Here is a 7,831-nt window from a genome sequence, read left to right as displayed (position 1 = left end):
CAAGACATATGTCAAACTGAATTAGTCATTCAAATGGAAAAACCACCAGATGCCGTAAAAGGGACACATTTACTTTCAACGTGTACTACAAAATTTACTACAAAATTCCTGAAATAGTGAGGTCAGAAAAGAGACTGTAAATAGCAATTATCCTACAATGAAATACAATGCAGCTGTAATGAAATAGCCTTTTAAAAACAAGTCTCACACATGACGGATGTTGTTATTTCTGCAGGGCTAAACTATCTCCCTTTGTGCCAAGGCCGAGTAGCTGGATGTGAAAGAAACCCTCACCCAGCAACCATGGAGTGACAGTGAGTTTGTTATACAGCTCCTCTTGGAGCCCTTGAGGCTGCAGTAGTTATTACTATTCCTGAAGTTTCACTCCTGATACGTGTGTGCGTGCATGAACAGCTCCCAATTAAAGCCTGGCATAAAACTTCAGGTGCAAATAATGCATAAACTCAATCAGGCGAATTAGGCTTCTAAATGTGCGCTGTGTAGGCACAAATAATTGAACCAGTTGTTAACTGCCTGCAGTACTGGGGGCTGCTTTTGAACATTTGGCCCAATGTTCTACACTATGAGAATAATAAACATACCTGACAATATACCTACAATGGTCCACTAAATAACTATAAAAAACATATTTAAGCATCAGAGTGAGGAGTGCACTACATGAAATTACCACCTTATTTTTCAATACATCTTTGACTTTACTTGGTCTCAGCTGTTTGTTTTGCAGATAAAAGTAAGTTCTTTTTTTAATTACTTCCCCCTCCTCCTCCTCACACTGTGGAGCTGATACAGCCAAGGGCATGAACTGGATTCTGTTTTGGCTCATGCATTATCAAAGTTCCTATTGCAGACCTGTTTATTTCTAAAAACAATACATAAGCCAGAAAGAAGACAACTTGACTGTCAGATGTTGGAACAAATTTAAAGAAACAGTAATTTAAAAATTCAAATGTTTTACATGTAAAATCAGTATTGTTGATACAAATTCATGGAATGGTTTGCTCGTATTTTTGGAGCTGCTTGTTCTGATATAATCACACTTCCAGGTTTTACATTTAACAAGAAAAGCAATAATGGGAGAACATACCTTGCATGCAACATCAGCTGTTTTAGATTTTGAAAAATTTTGACCTGCGCATGTTTAATTTCTTTCTCTTAAGGCTTTACTAACAATATATTTGTGCACTGCACATTCTTGTCACTTAAAGGGAAAGAAATGCATTGTTGGAAAGTGCTATTAGCCATCTTTATCTGAAGCATTGTTAATAGAAGTATCTATAACCAGCTCATCTTTCAGGAAGCTTGGACATCACAGGTAAGCTACTGATCCTGCCAATACTTATGCCTATGTTTAATTTTGTGCTCTCTGAGTGTTCCAACTGACTTCAGTGAACTAGTTCACAGTAGGTAAAATGAATCATGCATGTAGACTGTTGCACAATTGAGAAGGTATTGTAAATTCTTCTCTGGTAGTAATACAACTAACCAGTTTTAAACTTTTAGATTCAGCTAGTTTTGCTCACATTTTCTAGGAGAAAAAAAACCTTTTGGGCTGAGAGAGAGAAGTTGCAATTTCAATCGAAGAGGAATTTGAGAAAATAATTTATTTAAAAGGGTATGCGTGGGTACATGCTCAAAATTTAAACTTAGATAAATGTAGTTCTGCCTACACCTGCTACCTTAAGCAAGATGATTAACTCTCATGGATTTCAATAGGACTATACTTTCCCCTTCTTTGCAGTTCATCAAGCGAAAAAGCTTTCAAATTTGTGTGCAAAAATGTATCAAGGAAAATGTGAACATCTCTTGTCACAACTGTCTTTTTAGGTGCTGACAGATATGCAAGTCCCTGCTCTAACTCATGCTGCAGGGGTTTAGGTTGTAGCCGTGTTGGTCTAAGGATATAGGCAGACAAGGTTCCTTGGGTGAATTTGATATCTTTTATTAGACCAACCCAAATGGTTGGAGAATAGTTATTAAGCAAGCTTTCGGGTTCAAAAACCCTTCGTCAGGCTAGGGAAGCTGCAGCAGTTGGTGTGTGCTCTTCCTGGATGGAATGAAAAGTAAAGAAGCCAGGGGCTGGGCTGGGCTGGGGAGTCAGTTGCCAGGCAGGTTATAATGTATCAAAAATCCAATGTCTACGTTTAGTCCCTGATCTCTAGTATCCAGGAGGTTGATGAAATGGAGCTCATAGGCTCGTCTCTGGGATGTGTTGTGTAAATTTCCCTTGAGGATCAGGACTGAGAGATTGGAGAGAGAGTGGCCCTCCTGTGAGAAATGTGCCCCCACCGATAATTGGGTGTTTCTGTCTTTGATGGATTTCCGGTGTGCGTTCATTCTGGTGTGCAATTGTTGTCTGGTCTCTCCTACATATCTTCCATCAGGGCATTTGGTGCATTGGATGAGGTATACTACATTCCTGGAGGTGCAGCTGTAAGATCCTGGGATGCTGATGGCTCTGTTGTGGGGTGGAGTAATTGTGGGGGTGGTGGAGATGTGGGGGCAGGTTTTGCATTTCTTGTCATGGCACGGTCCAGAAATTCAACAGTCACCATCCCTCCATCCGACTTTCTTTAGAATACTCCAACACCAACATCCCCTTTTTAGACACAAGGATCAGTATCCAGAAGGGTAAAATACAGACCACAGTATACAAGAAACCCACAGACCAACATACATATCTGCACAGAACCAGCAATCACCCGAAACACACCAAAAAAGCAGTGATATACAGCCAAGCCCTCAGATACCACCGCATCTGTACTGAAGAGAACACCCGGGATTGCCACCTCACCAATCTTAAAAAGGCTTTCACCCAGCAAGGACACTCCTCCAGAGAGGTAGATCGCACGTTTGAAAGAGCCACCTGGATACCACGTGAAGAACTGCTGCAGTACAGAAGAAAAACACCCACAAATCGCACACCGCTGGTTATGACCTATCACCCATCCCTTGAACCTGTACGGAAAATCCTCAAAAAATTGCAACCCATATTAGAAAAAGACCCTATTCTTAAAAAGATCTTCCCAGAGCCACCCATCCTAGCCTTCAGACAAGCACCGAACCTCGCCAACCTCATCACCAGAAGCAAACTTCCTCAACCCCAGAACACACCAAAAGGATCCAGACCGTGCCATGACAAGAAATGCAAAACCTGCCCCCACATCTCCACCACCCCCACTATTACTACACCCCACAACAGAGCCATCAGCATCCCAGGATCTTACAGCTGCACCTCCAGGAATGTAGTATACCTCATCCAATGCACCAAATGCCCTGATGGAAGATATGTAGGAGAGACCAGACAACAACTGCGCACCAGAATGAATGCACACTGGAAATCCATCAAAGACAGAAACACCCAATTACCGGTGGGGGCACATTTCTCACAGGAGGGTCACTCTCTCTCCAATCTCTCAGTCCTGATCCTCAAGGGAAATTTACACAACACATCCCAGAGACGAGCCTATGAGCTCCATTTCATCAACCTGCTGGATACTAGAGATCAGGGACTAAACATAGACATTGGATTTTTGATACATTACAATCTGCCTGGCAACTGACTCCCCAGCCCAGCCCAGCCCCTGGCTTCTTTACTTTTCATTCCATCCAGGAAGAGCACACACCAACTGCTGCAGCTTCCCTAGCCTGACGAAGGGTTTTTGAACCCGAAAGCTTGCTTAATAACTATTCTCCAACCATTTGGGTTGGTCTAATAAAAGATATCAAATTCACCCAAGGAACCTTGTCTGCTCTAACTCATGGCACTTCACATAAAGTGCCATGAGTTAAGAGACCCTCCCTAGTCTGTTGAGGTAGCGGGAGGAGAAATCAAGCTCCATTTTGGAGCCAGTCCAGCAGAAGAGTCTGCCTGCAGCCTCTCTCCCCTAACGCCCCCCCACCAGCTGTGGTGCTGTCTGCATGGAGAGAGGGGGAGGGAGCTGCAGGCTGGGGTTTTCCTGATCTGAGCTGGAGTGGGAAGCATTTGGGGAGGCACAAGACGGTGGGGGGGCTCCAATCCACCCCCACCTTCCAGCTCAGGTTGGGCAAACCCCAGCCTACAGCTCCCTCCTTCTCCCTTCTCCCCTCTTCCTTCTTGCAGACAGTACTGGGGGCAGGCCTCAGCCCCAATCATACTGACAACTGGCCTTAGGGACCAGAAGTTCCTTAAGGCACTCACATTGGAGCACCTTCATCTGAACCCTCATTAGATGAGGGTTAATTTGTCATGCAGTCAGCCACTTTTAAAGTACTCTGCACCCATGCATGTGTGTCACGGCATGGCCGTAGAGTGCTTTCGTGTAACAAATGTCACTTCCATCAGGGCTTTTTATGCAAGACCAAGAAAAGCCTGGTCTCTGAGATAAGATAGGGATGACTAAACAAAAAGTCCCTTTTCCTTAAAGGGATGAAATCTATACTGAGGTTGCCAGTCAAGCATTGTGATTACTTCCTGCATGTCTGAATGTCATTGCTCTCTTGGTGCATGCTCAGTTCCACCCTTAGCGGCTTCTGTGGAAGCCTTTGTCCATATATAGGCAGACAAGGTTCTTTGAGTGAATCTGATATCTTTTATTAAACCAACTTAAATAGTTGGAAAACAATTATTAAGCAAGCTTTTGGGTTCAAAAACCCTTTGTCAGGCTAAGGAGGATTCAGCAGTGGGTATGTGATCTTCCTGGATGGAATGAAAAGTAAAGGATGAAAGTGGGGATGAAAGTGGAGAGATACCTGGGGAATCAGATGTCAGGCAGGTATCCCCACTTTCTTCCCCCTTCTCTCTTTTCCCCCCCTGCCAGCCTGTCTCTTACCCATTGACTCCTCAATCTACATTTTCACTGACTACCTGTCTTGTATGCATACCAGCCCAGCCTCTGGCTTCTTTACTTTTCATTCCATCCAGGAAGATCACATACCCACTGCTGAATCCTCCTTAGCCTGACAAAGGGTTTTTGAACCCAAAAGCTTGCTTAATAATTGTTTTCCAACTATTTAAGTTGGTCTAATAAAAGATATCAGATTCACCCAAAGAACCTTGTCTGCCTATGTCCTTAGACCAACACAGATACAAACTATACCCTTGTCCATATATAGGCATAGGAAGTCATTACTGTTGTATTTCAGGGCAGACCTGGGGCACAGCCAAAGCTTGACAAAGAAACCAAGAGAGAGTTTTGCCAACAGAAATCAGGATGAAATCCTGTAAGTGCGAGGCTACTGATGACAATGAAGTTTCTGCTTACCTAGCAGCTATTGTCATTTTAACTCCTGTTAAATTGTCCCTAAATGTAATCATATAAATAAATTCAATTTTGGGGAAAAAAATCAATACTGTGCTGGGGGGGGAGGTGGGGGGGAGGAATGGTATCTGAAGACAGCCAGACTCAGGAGTTTTGGGGCTTTCTCTTTATTGCCACAAATGTTACTTTTCATGGATAAGAAATCCTAGGTTCAATTTAAGAGAGGAATAACAACTGGCAGCAATGCAAAGGGTATATCCTGCTTTTTTAAATTCATACGAGTAATACTTTCTCGTGTGAGTAGGAGTATTTCAAGGAGCATAAATAGTTCCTTGGAATAGTAAGAACTCCTGGACATTACTTGGGGCTTAGATCTTTCTCTTTCTTCCAGATTCTGGCTAAAAATTACAATCCTGCCTCATTCTTATCCACCCACAATGCTGCTGCAGAGATAATTTTTCCCAACTTGGGACCATGTCACCCTTTTCTTGGCATTTTTCATATCATAAGCAACTTGTTGAGACCATTCATGACCTATTATCTCTTCTTGATTACAGAGATTTTGACTCTCTCCAGCCATCAGGTGATGCCAGCCTCATTGCCTACTTGTTGAACTTACAAACAAGCACCTTTTTCCTCTGTCCCATGGTGCCTCCCATGCTTGGAAAGAACTCTCCATAAACTTCAACAAATCTATCCTATTGCCTCCCTTCAAAATCCCCCTTAAAACTCTCCTTTTTTCATGATGTCCACAAACCATCTGAAACTGGTTATGCTGTTATGGTACCAAGATCCTCACCTCTTTCTAACTGACCAATATTGGTCTCACAGTTTTCTCATTTTCTCCACATCTGTTCATGTCTAATCATCTATTTCTTTTCTTATACTTACACTGTAAGACATTAAAGGTGAGGACTCTTGTGGCACAGTCCAGGATGCTCGTGACACAGCCCAGCACAACAATCAGCTCTTGGTCCATTACAAGGATCCCAAAGTACTACAACACCACAAATAATCATTTTAATAAATGTTTGCAGGTTCAAAGTCAGAGACTAGTTAAAGAGAAAGCATGGCAGCTATCACACTGTGGATGTTGGGTCAGATCCTGCATACATTAGGATGGCACGATGCATTGCTGGCATAACCTTTGAACTCTCTGGATCCTGGGGCCCTTCAGTGGCAAGAAGGGTCAATTCCCTTGCATAGGAGAGAGCAGGCAGAAGCCTTAACTTCCACTAAAAGGTGTGCCACAAATTCACATCTGCAGTCAAACGCATGGATTTTGGATTGGTTTCCTCAGTCATCTATGGACTCATTGATGATTTCCCTATTTACTGGAAGACTGTCATCCTCCTATCGAGGGACTGGCACTGCTGGACACAAATTAAGTTCTGCACCCTATTGGAGTGTCACTGATCCTCTTCTTCTGCCTAATCTGCTGTTCTGCTTTCTGTTCCCTGCCTCCTCTCCAACCTGTCCGTACCACAAGAGATCATCTATACCACGTGCCACATGTTAGCCAGCCTTGTGCTAGTCAATCCCTTTATTCTCCTTAGGTCAGCTGGAGGCAGGTGGCACACAAATTTCCAGTTTCATGATAGTGGAGGTTCCTTCTTACAGGGAAGTGATTATTGGAGGTTCAAAAGTTAAAGTTGACTGCTTAACAACAGTGACAGCAAGGATCTAGTAGTATAAGGTATTCCACTCCTTGCTTATTCTATATGTCCTTGTATTGACAAAAAGCATCAATTAGTTTAAAAACAAGATGGGAGGTGAGTTTAAACATAAAGAAACTCTCCTTCGGTTAATCCAGTGATTCTCAACCTGGGTATCGCGGCACCCTGGGGTGCTGTAAGATCCTTTCAAGAGTGCCACAGGGAGCCATGCAACGTTAGTACTGTTAGGTGTACAAACACGATTCACAAGATAAACCCAGAGGGCACTTCTACACGTGCTCCCACACGCTCTGATTAGACTCAGTCGAGCCTGCAGGAGCGCTCTTACCCGAACGCGCCACGCGCTGCAGCGCCTCGTGTCTTCAGCATCCCGGCGCTCCCAAACAGCAGCAGGGGCGCTTTTAAAACTCATCAAATGACCTTTAGTTAAATCACTCCTGCCATTTGGAAACACGGGATGCTGAATACATGAGACGCTGCGGACGTTTTAATGAGCGGCTCTGCAGAGGTGCTCTCCACCCTGCACCCTGGAGCACATGTATAGGTGCCCAGAGATTTCAAACAGGAATCCATAGTGTTACAGGCACCCAGGTCTGCTGGGGTCTTCCCGCGTTCTTTGCACCAGATGGATTGCTGTTATTTTTCTGTTAAAAAACAGAACGAAAACAGCATTTTCCGTCTCATGTTTTAATAAATTGAGATTTGGGAGGTGGGTGGGGGGGGGGGGGGGGGGGGGGGGGCTGAGTCTGAAAAGGTTGAGAAGCACTGAGTTAATCAATCAAGGTTCAGCTTTCTGGTCACGTTTCTGCACTATAATTCACTGTAGGCGGCGGCAGACGTCTTTGGCGGGGCGCGCTTAGCTGCACCGCACAGCCCTGGCTGCCGGGCCCTCACTCG

The sequence above is a fragment of the Alligator sinensis genome, unplaced genomic scaffold (genome assembly GCF_000455745.1).
Source record: "Alligator sinensis unplaced genomic scaffold, ASM45574v1 scaffold250_1, whole genome shotgun sequence".
Lineage (NCBI taxonomy): Eukaryota > Metazoa > Chordata > Crocodylia > Alligatoridae > Alligator > Alligator sinensis.
This window is presented reverse-complemented; position numbering follows the sequence as displayed.